The following is a 15,927-nucleotide window of genomic DNA, read 5'->3' on the forward strand; positions in this document are numbered from 1 at the left end:
TGTGTGTGTGTGTGTGTGTGTGTGTGTGTGTGTGTGTGTGTGTGTGTAGGCCAGAGGTTGACTTTAAGAGTCTTCCTCTATTTCTCTAGCCTATGTTTTGAGATATAGTCAGTGATCCTGGAGCTCAGTATTAGAAAGACTAGTTGACCAGCAAGCCTCAGAGACCTTCCTGTCTCTTCCTTTACCGAGTCATCTTCAGCCCTCCTCCTGCTCCTCTTTCAGCATAACCCTATCCCTCTGGTAAGTAACGCTGCCTTTCATGTTAGGTTATTTTGAATTGTCTAGAGTTTTCTATAAAAGGCATCACTTGTTTATACTATTATTATTATTATTATTTTGGTCTGGCGCAGTTATTTATAAACATACCCAATAGTCGATGTGTCTGTTCTCCTTTTTACTGTTGAGTATTACCCTGAACCTATGTACTGTGGTGGTCTGAATAGGCAGGGCCCCCATAGACTCGTGTGTCTGAAGGCTTGGCCCATAGGGAGCGGCACTCTTAGGAGGCGTGGCCCTTTTGGAGGAAGTGTGTCGCTGTGGGGGCGGGCTTTGAGGTCTCCTAAGCTCAAGCTACAGCCAGTGTGGTACTCAGTCTCTCCTTGCTGCTAGATCAAGATGTAGAACTCTCAGTTTCCCAGCAGCATGCCTGACTACATGCTGCCATGCTTTCCACCACGATGATAACGGAACAAACCTCTGAACTGTAAGCCAGCCCCAATTAAATGTTTTTCTAATGAGAGTTGTTTTGGTCATGGTGTCTCTTCACAGTAGTGAAACCCTAACTCCCTAACTAAGATATGTACCTTATATTGTTACTTCTTCGCTTGTTTAGGGTGTTTGTGGTTGTTTATAATCTGACCATATACATGTTTCTGTTCAGGTCTTTGAACATATGATTTCATTTCTCTTGGGTAAATTCCCAGGAGTATATAGTGCCAGGTTTAACCTCCAACTTCTTAACACAGTTAGACTACTTTGCATTTCCTTTAATAGCACATGGTTTTCTCCCCTTACCGTCTTCACCAGTACATTTACGTCTTCTAGTCTGGCCTATTTTTCATCTTGAGTTTTTTTTTTTTTTTTAATTGTATGATGTTTACGTGTGTGTGTGTGTGCGCGCACACACTTGCGTACGTGTGTGTCTGTTTCATATCCTTGTGTCTACTAATTGTTGTGGAATATTTGTCAAAAAGATTTTCTTTTCCTTGCTAAATTGTATTTGTGCCTTTACAAAAAAAATCAGTTGGCTGTGGCTGTTTGTGTGTGGGTCTTTGTGGAGTATATGTTCCATTCTATTGTCCTATTTGTGTATTTTTGTGCCAATAGTGCAGTTTTAGCAACCATGGTTTTAGAGTGACTCTTGAAAAGAAAAATCAGGTAATAATATCCCTTCAATTTCATTCTCTTCCCCTTCCCTAAAGCTGCTGTTTGGTTTATGTCCTTTGTATTTCCATGTAAGCTTTAGAATCTGTTTTTAAATGTCTATAAAAATCCTCCTAAGAGTTTTTAATGAAAATGTGCCAAATCTATAGACCATTTTAGAGAGAATTTGTGTTTTAGTAACAGTGAGTCTTTTAACATACATTTGCTTTTCTCTACATGTACCTATGTTCATGAAAATTGTTTGTCTTAGCCAGTGTTCTATTGTTGTGAAGAGATATCATAATCACAGCCACTCTTGTAAAGGAAAACATTTAATTGGGGCTGGCTTACAGTTTCAGAGGTTTAGTCGGTCTTCCTCATGGTGAGGAGCATGGTGGCATGCAGGCAGACGTGGAGAGTTCTACATCCAGATCTGAAGACAGACAACAGGAAGAGGGAGACATTGGCACTGGCTTGGGCTTTTGAAAGCCTCAAACCCGCCCACAGTGACACACTTAATCCAACAAGACCACACCTACTCCAACAAGGCCACACCTTATCCAACAAGGCCACACCCTATCCAACAAGGCCACACCTCCTAATGCCACTCCCTAAGCATTCAACTACATGCACCTGTGGGGGCCATTCTTGTCTAAACCACCACATTGCAATCCCTGGCCCCCATAAGCTTGTACCCATATCATTCTGCAGAAATGCATCAGTCCAACATCAAAAGTTCCCATAGTCTATCACAGTATCATCATGCACTATTCGAAAGTCCAGAGTTCAGTCTCTTTTGAGACTCAAGGCAACCTCTTAACTGTAACCCCTGTAAAAATCAAAATAAAAAAGCAGATCACATACTTCCAACATACAATGGCACAGAATACACATCACCATTCCAAAAGGGAGGAAAGGGAGCATAGTCAAGAAATATTGGCCCAATGTAAGACTGAAAACCAACTGGACAAACTCTAAACTGGGCATCTCCATGTCATGACGTCATGTGTGATGTCAAAGCACTTTTCAGATCTCCAACTCCTTTCAGCTCTGTTGACTGCAATGCACTTCTCTCTGTGTCAGACTAGTTCTGCTCCCTGTTAGCAGCTTTCCTCAGCAGGTATTCCACGGCTCTGGCATCTCAGGCATCTTGGTGTCTCCAAGGCAATCCTGGCTTCACCTTCACAGCTTCATGAAATGGCCTTTCTGAGCCTCCGTGCAGAGACAGCCTCTGCACGCGCCAGGTCTCAGCAGCTTTCCTTAGCCTGCCTCCGTCCCGTGAGGGCTGTGATCAAAGGCATGTGCCACCACGCCCACCTTTAAGCTTTTCTTTAATTATTTTTCACAAGTTGAAAGCTTAGCTGGGTGGGGTCTTGCCTTGAGGTCACCACAGTGTCCATGTCTTCATTCATTCTCATTTGATAGAGTTTTAAGTAATAAGAAAAAAAAATATGTTTCCTGACATAGGTACAATTTCTAAAGTTCTTCATCTTTTTCCATTGATTCAGATTTTAAAAACTAGTATCATAGTCCCTCAACATTTATTTCTATGTGAGTTTGGGACTGCTGAATTTTCCCAGCTTTTATTTAGCTGAGAAAAAAAAAATTTACTTTTCTTTGTCTTGTGGGAAACACTTTTTCCTGAAATACATTTTTTTCTCTTTCTGTACTTTAAGGAAGTTATTCCAATGTCTCTTTCCCACTCAATTTCTGATGCTAAATCTGCCACCTTTACTCTTGTTTTGTACTTAATGTGTCTTTTCTCTGTGTCATTAATTAAAATGTTTTCATTGGCTTTGAGTGTGTGGCTTATGACATACCTACATATTTCTTTCATTTGAGGCTTGCCAACTTTCCAGAATCTGTAATTAATAGCTTTCCGCACATTTGAAAAACTTGTATTTACTATCTTAAAATAATTTCTTATTATACTTATCCAATATATTCAAATAGTTCTTAATTCCCCATTCCTGCTCTCCTTCAGGAATCCCATTACATGTATATCAAGTTTCTCAAAGTTAATACACAGCTAATAGGCCATCTTTTTTTTTTTTTTCTTTAAAATTCTTTTCTCCACTAGTTTCATTCATCTGAGCCTCCACTGAGCTCCATCTGCAGCCTAGGATCATATTTTTGATAGTCTTTGTTGCTAACATCTCCATCTGTAACTACTGACATACCATTGAGGGTCCTTCAGCATCCTAACGGCTGGCATGGCCCCAAGCAACCAGTAAATGGTAAGTATTATTTTAATTATTTAGGGGTAGGTGATCATTTGGAGAGAGAGATGGGTGCTGGAACTGGGGTGGTGCAAATGGAGGCACCCTGGACTCTGTTTCTTCAGGGGACCCTATAAAGTCTTGCAGCCAACGACAGAACCACAATATGCTGTGTGCTCAACAGCATTGTCTGTTGAGAAAGGATGACGTGGTGTTGCCTACTCTCTGTCACGGAGGGAAGAGATGGGAGGTCAGGGAACATGTCTCATGTCAGGTGTGGATACTGGCGCAGTGGCCTGAGAGATCAGCGAGATTTTGCAGGCCTCACCTGGTTCCCCTCTGGAGCCAGGCCCCCCAGGGCTCTGTCTGGCACCAGCAGGGTGAATTTGCATGTGACTTCCCTTTTCTGAAAGTCGCTTTCTCTCCCATCAAGGGAGTGTGATAACGTCCACCTTTCAGTGTTGCTTGGGGCTTAAGTAGTGAGTCTCCTCAAGGGATTGGCCTTTGTTGGGTGCAGAGGAAGGTCTAGCGAGTGGCACTTGGTACTGTCCAATCGAATAGGGTGTTTTACCCTTTTTCATTACAGCCTTTTCATTTGCCTCCCCTAAAGAACTTTATGGGGGGGGGGGGAGGAGGCACAGCCAGTCGTTAAGGGTGCAGCAAGGAACAAGAGGAGGACTAAAGAGCAATGCCGGAGGAGGGCGGGGAACATCCTGGTCCTCTCATTAGGAGGGACTGGGCTCTGAAGATTAGATTCACTCTTTATTTAGGAACACTAAGAACTCAATGAACAGATTAGGTTCATTCTCGAGTGCTCAGCAGTGTTCTCTTGGAGTGACACAAGGTGGCACTGTGGGACTGCTGTGGGTACCCAGGCTGGCCCAATGGCTGGCCCTAGAGGTTCAATCTTCCAGGCTAGGCCTCAGCGGCCAACCTGCTCCAAGTTCTGCATCTTCCCTAGGGACAAGGAGCATCCTTTTGCATGCAGCCCCACATTATCTTCTCCGCTGGCCTGAAGGACAGACATACTACCAACTCTTCCTCCTTCTAGTTGGAGGCCAGGTTTGTCCCAGTGTCAGAGGTGGTGTGTGTGTGTGTGTGTGTGTGTGTGTGTGTGTGCGCGCATGCGCGCGCACACGCGCGCGCGCGCATGCACCGGTGCAAGAACATCCTTCTAGGAGAGAGGGTGGCCTGAACCCTTAGACCTTTTAAATCTCCTAAGCACCAAAAGTCCATAGACTCTCCTTTCTTGTTTTGAAGCTTAATGATACATTCTCATGGTCCTCATTTTGGGGGACTTCCTTTTCCACCACATCTATTTGGAAGGACTGATGGAGCACCTGGACAGCTACTGTGCTTATTCCTTTGTTGCGGGTCTTTAAAGTAGAACGAAGGAGAAAGAGCAGGCGTCAGGAGTCCACCAGAACTCCATCTGCACAGACCCTGCTATCCGTGAACAGGTGAGCGTGCCTTGTAGAAGTCTTGGGCCTACTGGCGAACTGAAGGCGTCTGTGTTATATGGTTATCACACATACACAAATAACAACCAACTTCAGCAGGCTTGGGAGGTTAGGGGAGGACGCAGGCCCTGAGCCAGATGGTTAGAATAGACTGCAGTGAGAGCAGGACTCCTGTGAGCCAAACCATGACTGTAACAATGCAGGTGAGCAGGACCCAGCTTTCATAGCTAAAAGGCGGTGACAGAGACCAATTGGGGGTGTCTTCAGTAAACCCAGTACTGCCACTATCAGGGACTTCTGTGATTCCCAGTCTCAGTCACAAAATAGGTGGCCGTGCAAGCACTCTGCAGCAGCAGAGAAGGGCAGAGACGAGGAGTAGCCTGCAGGCTCCAGAAACCACCATGTATCACCCTGCTCTCGATGAGACTGAGTTATGGTTCTTTCCCCAGCTCTTCTTGACCCTTGAGATGAGCAGAGAGTCAGGATGACCTCATGCTTCAGTCCTCCAGGGGAGGACTGGCCAGGCACAGATTTACACAGCCCAATGCCGTTCACATGTGTGTTTCTGTCTGCACTCACACTACAAAGTGTCCCTGAGGTTTTTTTCTCCCATCCCCCAGAAAGGCAGGAAAGTAAGCCCACAGTCCAAATGAGTTATCTCCAGAGAAAAATCTGGTCTAGGGGACCCAGGGCAGCCCCCCCCCCATGTACAGGCACTCAGGCATGAAATGGAGAGCCTACAAGGGAGTCACACAGAACTACGGTGCTACAATCTATGCTTACATGCCAGCCTGTGAGACTGTGACAGGCAGCCTGGACTGTCTTCCTCTACCACAGTACCTCATCATTAGTCCTTGGAAGTCCCCTTTGCCCCTGCTCCCCCTCCCCCCCACTTAAGGCCTTGACTGTTGCCAAGAGGTCTTGGGAAGTTGTGGAGTGAAGGAACATCTAAAATCAGTTTATCTGCCCGCAGCTGATAATCTCCTGAGATGCTCACACTCACAGTGGCTGGAGCTTTGGGTAGCTTTGGATGCCAAGTCCCTTGAATATGACTCTGAGCCCCAGCAACAGGAAGACAAGAATATGACGCTTGGGAGAACTGAGTAGACCTAGGACCCCCACGTGTGGGAAGCTTCTGGAAGAAAGATGGAGTATGTTTATGGCTCACGCTTCTCCCTCCTCCAGGATGGAAGCAGAAACTGGGGCTCTGGGGGACATGGCTTGTGTAGTTTGGGCTTAAGAAGATGTATTTTCTGAGATTCAGGGGCAATTTTAGATGTCATGTGATCTTTCTTCTCCTTACATTAGAGCCTGGCAAGACTCCCAAGTTGAGAAAATGTAAGAAGCCATTTCCCTACTATGTGTATCCCTGTCCCCCTTCAGGGTCTCCTGGACAGTCTCCAAAGCATGTTTTGTCAGTCCACATCTTCCCATCTGCAGTATGGAGCCAGCAGCTCTCAAGGCAGCTCTTGGAGCTGCCATAGGATTACTGGGAAGATGAACGAGAATTTGGGCCAGGGCAGTGTGCCATTTAGTGAAGTGCTTTGCTCTCCAGTTGGGGGTGGAAAAAAAAAAAAGAAGCAATGTGTTCTTACTACACACAAGCCAAACCTCCACCCTGAAAGCCAAGTGAGTTCAATACACGGAGCCCAAAGCAAACCTGAGGGCTGAGGCCGGGATTCTGTGGAGGAGGCCTTTGAAGTGAGAGCTCCCCCGCCCTCCCTAGCTCTGGCAGCTCCCTCAGCCCGGCCTGATGAAAGAGAAGAAGGGCTCTGTTGTGGTTTGACACATGCCCCAGATGTCAGGTTGCAACTCTGCTCAACAATTAGCTCTCAGAGGTGGCAGCTGTGTGCAGGCTTAGAACTGGGGTGCCCAGGTCCCGGTGCCAGCCATGCCCCCACACTCCTCTCTGGGAACTATCCATCACTTCCACTAACCTGGGGGATGACACTATCGTCGGCTGGCTTCCTTCTTAGGAGAGCCATGTTGAGAGAATAAAGGTTCCCTGTGTCCAGAGAAACATGACCCCCAGATAATCAACAAATAATGCTTTCATCACAAGTATATCCCACGTAACACTTAAATACATACCTGTACTAAAAAAATATATATATATACTATTCAACGTTTATTTGGGATTCAAATTTAACTGGTGGGTCCTGCTGTATTTTACTTGGCAAACTTATTCTTTCAAGAGGTTTCACGAGCCGTCACGAGGGTGGAGGGGCTTTGAGAGGCTAACACGGGAGATACTCAGTAGTAAGTGAAAGGGTTGTGCCCCTCACAGTTCTGGAAGTTAGACATCAGGGTCAAGGTCCAGGTTAGAGCTCATGTTCTAAAGAGGGTCTCTTCCTCCCCAAAGACAGGGCCTTCTCTATGTGTGCTCAAGTGGCCTTCCTCGATGACTACTCACGGAGGGACAAGAATCCTAGCTTCCTCTTCTGTGTGTGCATGCCTATGTGAGCACGTGTTCATGTGTGTGCATGTGAAGCCCAGAGGCTAGCGTCAGGTGTCTTCTCCCAGGAACTCTCCACGTTGACAGTGTTTCTCCCTGGGAAGTGGGGCTTACCAATTAAGCCCAACCAGTTAGCCACTGAGCTCAAGCGATCTGCCTTCTCGTCTCCTTGGTGCTGGAGATGAGAAGAAATGCTTCCTATAACACACCCACCCCAACCTTGTTGTCAGTGTGGCTTGGATTTGTGACTGTAGTCATCAAGGGGTGCATGGAGGGTGTAGTGGAGGTGGGCCCATGGGTCCACCTCAGTGGGGTATGTGCTCTGCCAGAGAAGCAGGGACCCAAGAAAGACTGCTTGCCAGCCTGGAGCCTTGGCATCCTCCCAACTGCCAGGGAATGATACAGTCATATCTCAAAGGGGCTTCTGAGTGAAAAGTGAGTTTATATGGAAGAAAAGTCTCATGTCCTGACTGAAGGCACCTGCTATTCTCCCTGCCTCTGGCTTATCTGCTCTGATATGCCAGGTGGCCTCTGGGAATCCACTAAGAGGTTTATCTGAGAGGCAGGTTCACCCTCACACTGGTCCGCCACACTCATCTCTGCTGCTCCCAGCATTTCAAGCCACTGGCCTTGCCACCCACTGCCTCCTCAGTTCTTGGCTGCTTTCTCCTTCCCAAACCTCACCGGATATGTTCCCCTTTGATGGTCACTGTCATTGTGCCCGAAAATACAGCAGAAAACCAGAGGAAATCACACAAATTGTCCATTGTTGTTCTTTCTCAACCAAGGCCTGCAGGATACCTAGGGTCCTCAGGGAAGGAACAAGGAAGAGGGTCTCTGGCTTTTGTCCCATCTGCCCATGGAAGAGTCATACGTGTTATACTGGGAAGGGTGCAGTTAAGAAACAGGAGTCTTGCCCTGCCTCCCCAAGAACCCCAGGCTCCTCCTTTTGCCTGGTACCTTGCAGTTCTCTCTCTTGTCATCAGTAGAGATGCCCATCCCATAGCTCTTTGGGGTCCAGGGCACACAGAAGGTGGTATACAGATGAAGTAGCCATGATTGAGTAAAGAACTGGGACAGAAGGAAGCTTGAGCCCCTTTGGGGGTACTATTCAGGATATGTAGGCAAAAAGGGAGTAGAGGGATTGTGAATAATAATTATTACTTTACACGCATATAGTATAGGCATATCTGGCGAGTTTAAAATTTGGCCAGCTCCAATGTTGGCAAAGGTACTATACAATTAGAATGTCACATTCTGTCACTGAGATGCCAATTTAGTATAATGACTCCAAAACTTTTTTTGGGGGGGAGGGGAGATAAGCCCATCCCTGTGTTCCAGATATTTCACCCCTAGGTGTGTGATCCAGGGAAACATTCTCGTTCTCACTGGCCTCACGAGAACTATACCTTTGCGCTCCTAGTACCACTCTTGTCAGCAGAAAACTGGAAACATCCCTCCCCCACATTTTTGGAGCTTGAATATGAGTGAACAAACAGCATCACGTTCAAGCAATAGAATGTCAGAGAGCGATGAAAATGAGCACAAGGCCGCTCCAGGCAATAAAGAAGAGGACTCCCAAGGCGTCACAGCCAGCAGCCAAAGAAACCAGATGCGAACAAGGTGTAGGACTCTGCATTTTTTTTTCAAAGTTTAGAGCATATGAGGCAAACCCGTGCTGCTTTTTGGATATTTGCATGGGGGCAGGGTGGGTCAAAAATCTACAAATCGAAGCCAGGATGCTCCCCAAGTCAGAATGGTTCACCTCTGCACGGTGGTTTCCTCCAGGATAGAGAGTCTCAGCGGCACACGATCCCTCTCCCGCTCCCCAACCAAGGTTTCCCTCAAAGGCTCTTGGTCATCAGCCTGTGGTGCTCTTGAGAAATGGGAGAACTTGCAAGAGATGTGGTCTAGTGGAATGAAATGAGACAGCTGGCACAAGCCCTGAGATTGGGGCCGTACTAGCTCCCACCCTTTTCCCTTTTCATTCTCATTGCATCCTGGCCACCATAAGGTAAGCAGCCCCTCCACACACCCTAAGCAGTTTGGCCAAGTATCATGGACAGAAATGAAGAACCAAGATCAACTGTGCCTTTCTCAGACTTTTGCTCATAGTGACAAACAGCTACCAAACATATCTGGCAGTGTTGGTAGCTGTAATTGTGATACTCAGGGCCAGGGGGAAAGGAGGGAAGAACACCAGCATCTGCTGAATGCTATGATGAGGGAATCTGCCTAGCATTCCACAACACAGGATCGTTTCTCACCCTCCATGCCCCCAAACGCCGTAATATTGATCTTGAGATACCTTCCCTGGAAGAACAGAGGCAGGTGCTTCATGGGCCGTTCTAAGATCTTGTTAAGTGTGTGTGTATGTGTGTGTGTGTGTGTGTGTGTGTGTGTGTGTGTGCTGTATTTTTTTTTTCGAGCCAGGGTTTCCCTGTGTATCCCTGGCTGTCCTGGACTCCCTTTGTGGACCAATCTGGTTTAAAAATCCCAGAAATCCGCTTGCCTCTGCCTCCCTGAGTACTGGAATTACAGGCATGCACCACCACATCCAGCTGTGTTGTATCTTTGAAATTGCATGAAAATTTTTTATACAGTCCAAGGCTAAGAGTAAAGAGTGCAACTGCGCATTTGGAAGAATCAGGGGGTGATAAGGGGTGAAGCCAATCTCAGCATTCAGCTGTCAGCGATGCCCAGGACAGCTCTTAAAAGCACATCAGATATCTGGGCAGCCTGTGACCTGACCGCTCAACCTTAAAAGAAGGAATAGCATGGAGGATCTCTCTATGCCAGTGCACAGTGACCTGTGACATGAGTTCTCTTGTCTCTGCTCCACTACAGGACACAGTTAAGGGCTCAGGGTAAAGTGAAGGCCCCAGGGAGCCAGGCAGGGATGTGCAAACTACCCTCCCACAACACTCCACTCGGTAAGGTGTGGCTTCTAGGGTTGCATTGTGGCATTCTGAGTGGTTGCTGGAAGTAGATTTTATATTTTTTCAGTCCTTGGCTTCCACTTGTGAGTGAGCCTCCAAAACAGACTCATTTGTTCCTCAGTAACCACAAGGAAAACAGTCTGAAACGATACTCAGAAAGCATTTGTGGCTTGCCTCTCATCGCCATGTGGTCTTGGACAAGCTACTTGACCCAGTTGAGCACTAATTGCATCATGGATAAAAACTAGTATCTGTATCATGAGGACCTATCAATGTTGGCATGAAGAAAGATGAAGCAATGTGTTGTAGCAGCGACATTCTAGCAGAGTGCAGTAGCTGCCTCTCATCAGCAGCTTCAGCTGTGGGCATCGTCGCTGTGGGAACCACCGCTGGCTAGGGAAAGTAACTTAGTGGGAGCGGCTGCCGTGAACTCTCAGCCCGACCCCACGCCGCTGACAATGCTTTGAGAATCTGTCATTCTCTTCACCAGTGAGCCCAATAATGCCTAGTATTAACTAATTAAAAAACAATAATAGAAATATTAACCCTTTATGTATCCAAGGGAAAGAACTTGGGTCCAGGCTGGGAATGAAGCCTTGGCAAAAAGGCCAGGGATCCTCTGACATAGATAGTGGAGTGGAGATTCACACATCAACAGGAAACATGGGGCCCTCCTGGCCCTGTCCCCATCCTTTCCACTTGTATCCTGGTTCTCCTGCCATAGTCCAAGCCTCAGTTTTGTTCCACCAAGACCATGAGAGTGTCAGGTGGGTCCCTGGAGGTGAGAGATGGCATTCTGAGAAGGACCGTTTGAGGGTGGTTTTAACTAACAAACTAGTCAGAAGTCAGGCAGTGTGAGCAAGCCATCAGTAAGCATCCAGACAGCATTGACTCTGAAAGATGGGAGGTCGCAGGAGATGCTAGACCCTGCCAAGCTAGAGCAGTTTAGACTGGTTCCTGGAGGCACTTGGGGCCTTCAGCCCAGGGATGTGGGTGATCTGGAGCACATTTGCAGGGCTGGCTAGTGGAGTAAACATTATATTCCTCTTCCTCTCAGCTCCAGCTGGTACCCAGAAAAAGCCCAGTCTAACAATGGGCAAGGACTGCTCAAGGCATCCTTTCTGGGCACATTGGAAAGCAGGTACAAACAGTGGCCAGCACAGGTGTGTATCGCGGGGCTTCATTTTCACAGGGTTTGTTTGGAGCCTGTCAACGGTGACGGGTGTCTGTCTCATCTATCAGTCACATAAAGACTGCTTCATGCCAAGGTGATATTTTTAAAAAATCAATTAAAAATACTGATGCTCGATTAACACACAGTAAAATTATGCGTTAGTCATATATTTTAGTGGCAAGTACATTTACACCCACATAAACACCAACACAATGTGCAGAATATTATTCTCAGTCTAGTGCCCTGTGCTGGCCCTGAGCAGCCACTGGTTAACTTCTTGTCACTGTAGATCCCATTATTATTTTTCGAGTGATTACAACAAATGGCGCATGTTCTCTCTCAGGTCTGCTTTTCTCCTCCTTGCATTGCCCCAAGGTCCCACCCACATCCCTGTGTTCACTGGCTTCATTGCCGAGTTAGTATTCCCCTGGACCGACATGTCACAGTAGTTGGACATGTGGATTGTTTTAGACTTTGGCCATAGTGAATAAAACATCAATGAGCATTTGCATACAAAGCTCGGTGGGCATATGTTTTCACTTCTCTCAGGTAAGTATCTCCGAATGGCATTGCTCGGTCATGAGTATGTTTAACTTTATAGGATACTGACCTATTTTTTTTCTGAGGCAGCTGTATTATTACTTTTGCAACCCACCAGCAATGGGCCACAGTTCCGGCTGCTCCACGTGTTTGCCAACACTTGGTCTCTCCAGGACCTTAGCTCCAATCAGTCTAGCAGGTGGAGATGGGGTCGAAGTCAAAGTAACTTGAGTTTCTCTATGACTAACCACACTGGGCATTTTCTCGTGTGCCCGTTGGTAGTTTAGACATCTTCGTGCCTCTGCTCTTTGCTCAGATCTTTTGCCTAATTGTTTTAGTAGCTGATAATCAAACTGTTGAGTTGTTCCCTACAAACTGTTTTCATTTCTAAACAATGGAGTTTAAGGATCAGAGAGAGGTTTTTTTGTTTGTTTGTTTCCTTTTTTCTCTCGCTAGGGCTTTTTACTAATTAGGCTGTGCAAGTAAAAAGGACTATTTTTCCTTGCAGGAATCTTCTCAGTTCTTTAAAAAAAAAAAATGCCTCTTGTTGTGTTGCTGTTTCCTCTCACTGAAATGTGCCCTCTTACAGGGTGCAGAGGAGGCGCCCAAGAAAGTTATGGGACTTAGGAGTCCCACCCCTGTGCTAGGCAAGCAATAACCAGTTGCTTGGGAAGGGGGTGCTACTTGGTGGATGGGGTAGGTAAGTTCCCTGAATGCCATTTTTTGTCACACCACTGTGGCCTTTTGTGTGATGTAGCTGCCTGTGAGTCCCCCAGTCATCACCCCTCGCTCACGCTCGTATCAGGTGACCCCAGGTCAAGACATTGGCTCAAGCTGGACTTGAGTGGAATCATTTCTTCAGTCTGTCGTTCTCTTTCTGGGGTGAATGCAAATAGATTTTCCAGGAAAAAGAAACAAAATCTCCAGACAAAACAGCCGGTACCCAGGGAGAGCACTTCAGTCTTCCCTTGATCTGAAAGCAACCTGACGGGCCAATCTGCTTGAAGGAGCTTAAATAGGATCCTGTGACACCGCTGTCCCTTTCCTGAAAGTCCCCCTTGGTGCTAGGCCTGGGCTACAACACCTTTGACAAGCATCTCCTGGCTGAGTCCTCATAGCCACTGTGTAGTGACGTCCCTGTCCCTATTAGATGAATTAGGAACCTGAGGCATGGGCAAGGCGTATCCATCAGATGATACATCCTTCCAACAGCAAAGTTCATGGAAGGCATTTGTCCAGGAGCCATAGAGGGGAGGCTTCATGGTGGAAATATCAGCTTAGATACGTAAAGGAAAGATTCCTTCCACTCTGCAATGAGGGTTTTAAAAAGATGGGCAAATGGTTTGAGCAGACGCTTCAAAGAAGCGTGTGAAGAACACTCAGGTCAGCTGTGGTAGCAGAGGCTGGAGCTGGAGGTTAAAAGTATGATGACTTGGAAGAGGGGCCTCCGGAAGGGTCCCCAATACTTGCTGCCAGGGTAGGCGGTGCAGGATCTGGTTTGTGCACACAGGGAAGGATGGACACCACACAGAAAGAAGCAGGTCCTTTCTGCCTCCAACCTTGCCGGAGGGACACCACACCTTTCTTGGCACAGCTTGGAAGGCAGGTGAAATCGGCTGTGGGAAGGTGAAAATGTGGCTCCAACTACACCAGGGAGTCAGAGTGTAGTGAAGATGGGTAGGTTTGGAGCAGAGATAGAAGCTTAAGCAAGGAACAGCCCACAGAGAAGGCCACTTCCTGGAGCGCTGGAGCTGAGCAGTGGAGTTTCCATCTGGAGGTGCTCGGCTGAGGCTGGGCTTGAGCCAAAACGCTTGGCTGGTGCTAGGCCCAGAGGTCAGGCTAGAGAGAGAGAAGTCTGCAAGTATGAGATGCTGAGCAGGGCAGAGCTATAGGCAGGTGGCACCACCATGGATTCCAATGAAGTCACCTTAGGGCCTAAAACAGATCTGGGAATTCATTCTGTGGAAGCTATGAGGTGATAGTTAAGGGTCCAGCCTGCGGGGGTGGGGAGAGGTGCAGCAGCAGGAAGCCCAACCTGTTTGTTCTCCCGTCCTCTACCTTTGTCTAAGAATGTAGCCCTAGACAGTCTGTCTCACGGTTCTAGGAGACACAGATCTTTGTGGCAGAGAAGATGCAGCAGCAGGAGCAGGAAGCAGCCAGTCACATTTTCTTCAGAGTCCGGAAACAGAGAGACTCATGTGCTTGAACATCATCAGCACAGACGCTCAGCTCACCCCTTCCTCCTTCCTCAGTCCAGGACCCCAGTTCATGACATGGTACCACCCACATTTAGGGAGGACTCAACCTAGCAATCCCTCACAGGCACGCCCAGGGACTTGTTTTCTTGGTGATGTTTGATCCCATCAAGCTGACAGTTTAAGATGAGCTATCAAGCTGATGGCTCCTGGGAGGGGGGCAGTCAACTTTTTTTCAGGGACTACAACTCTTGAGAGGAAGCCCACACTCGCGAAGACGTTTCCACCCCCATGCACATACAGGCAGCACAAAATGGACTCGGTGGGTATTGAGAAAGAACATGAAGTTGGTAGGAAAAAACTAGGAAAGTGTGGAGGAATGGGGGGGGGGAGAATAGGGATGGACTGGCTCCAAGCACTTTATATGTATTTACGAATATTAAATAACATAGTTAATTAAAAGATTAAGCAGTGTAAGCATGCCAGCAACAGAGCTGCTGTAGTCAGTTTTGATTCGTCGTCTAGGCTTTTATTTGGTTCTTCATAAAGGAAACCTCCTGGACATAAGCACACAGTCGTCCCTCTTCCCCACAACTGGCAGGGACTGTATGCCTCCTCTGTAGCCCTGAGCCATCACCATGACAGTGTATACCTGACTGATTTCCTAAGCTCTGGTTTTGGGAAGAGGAGTCACCAACCTTCCACACTGCGCCTATCCAGGTGTACAGGTGGTCTGCCTTGTGGGGACAGGACCCCTGGCCTGTAGCTGGCAGGCTTGTCAGCCTCAAGTCCCCACCTGCCCCCATACTCTACGGCCAGCCTCTGTGGGCAGGAGGATGCCTGCCTCTTCTGCTTTGATCAGGACAGGGGGGTGCTCCGCGGTTGCTTTGGGACCATCTCTGTGATGCATTTTGACAGCCTCAGCCAAGCATATGCTTTAAATCCGAACGAGAGAGGGTCTTTGTAAGTGGAAAAGAGAGCCCACACCAGCCTTCAAAGGGCTTTCTGGACAAGCGAGGATTCACAAAGAAGACCTCTAGCTCAGTGTCATCCTGGGACCCTGGGGACAAGGTCAATGACTCCTAGGATGTCTTTCAACCCACACAGGTGTCCGCAGAGTTGAGCTGCTTCAGACCAATTCTGCCCCTAGCCTTACCAGATTCGGCCCTCTGAAACCGTTGTCCAGGGCTCTCTGGCCTGACTCTGTGCTGACTGATGCTCTCCACTGTAGCTCATATGGTGGCTTCCACAAACCCCACATTCCTTCCGTTGGCCTCAGAAGGAGTTATGTAATTTGCAACGGACTCACCTGGTAAAACTTAATGAAAACAAATGATATCCAACCACAAGAACTTAGGAGAATAGACGGGCATTCCAAACATTAAAAAAAGACCTCACCCTTTTATTCTCCTTTTGTTATTAGTCCCCCTGTCCTAGTTGATACAAACATGTCATCTAGATGCAACTGCCACCCGAGGTCACAGCTCTTGGGCTGACAGTGGGTCAGCCTCTCTCCCTCAAGGTGGCCAGCCCTAGAGTGTGCCTCCGGGACGGCAAAGGAGGAGGCCGCTCAGGGCTGGTGT

The sequence above is a fragment of the Psammomys obesus genome, unplaced genomic scaffold, assembly GCF_907164565.1.
Source record: "Psammomys obesus unplaced genomic scaffold, mPsaObe1.curated_primary_1811, whole genome shotgun sequence".
NCBI lineage: Eukaryota > Metazoa > Chordata > Mammalia > Rodentia > Muridae > Psammomys > Psammomys obesus.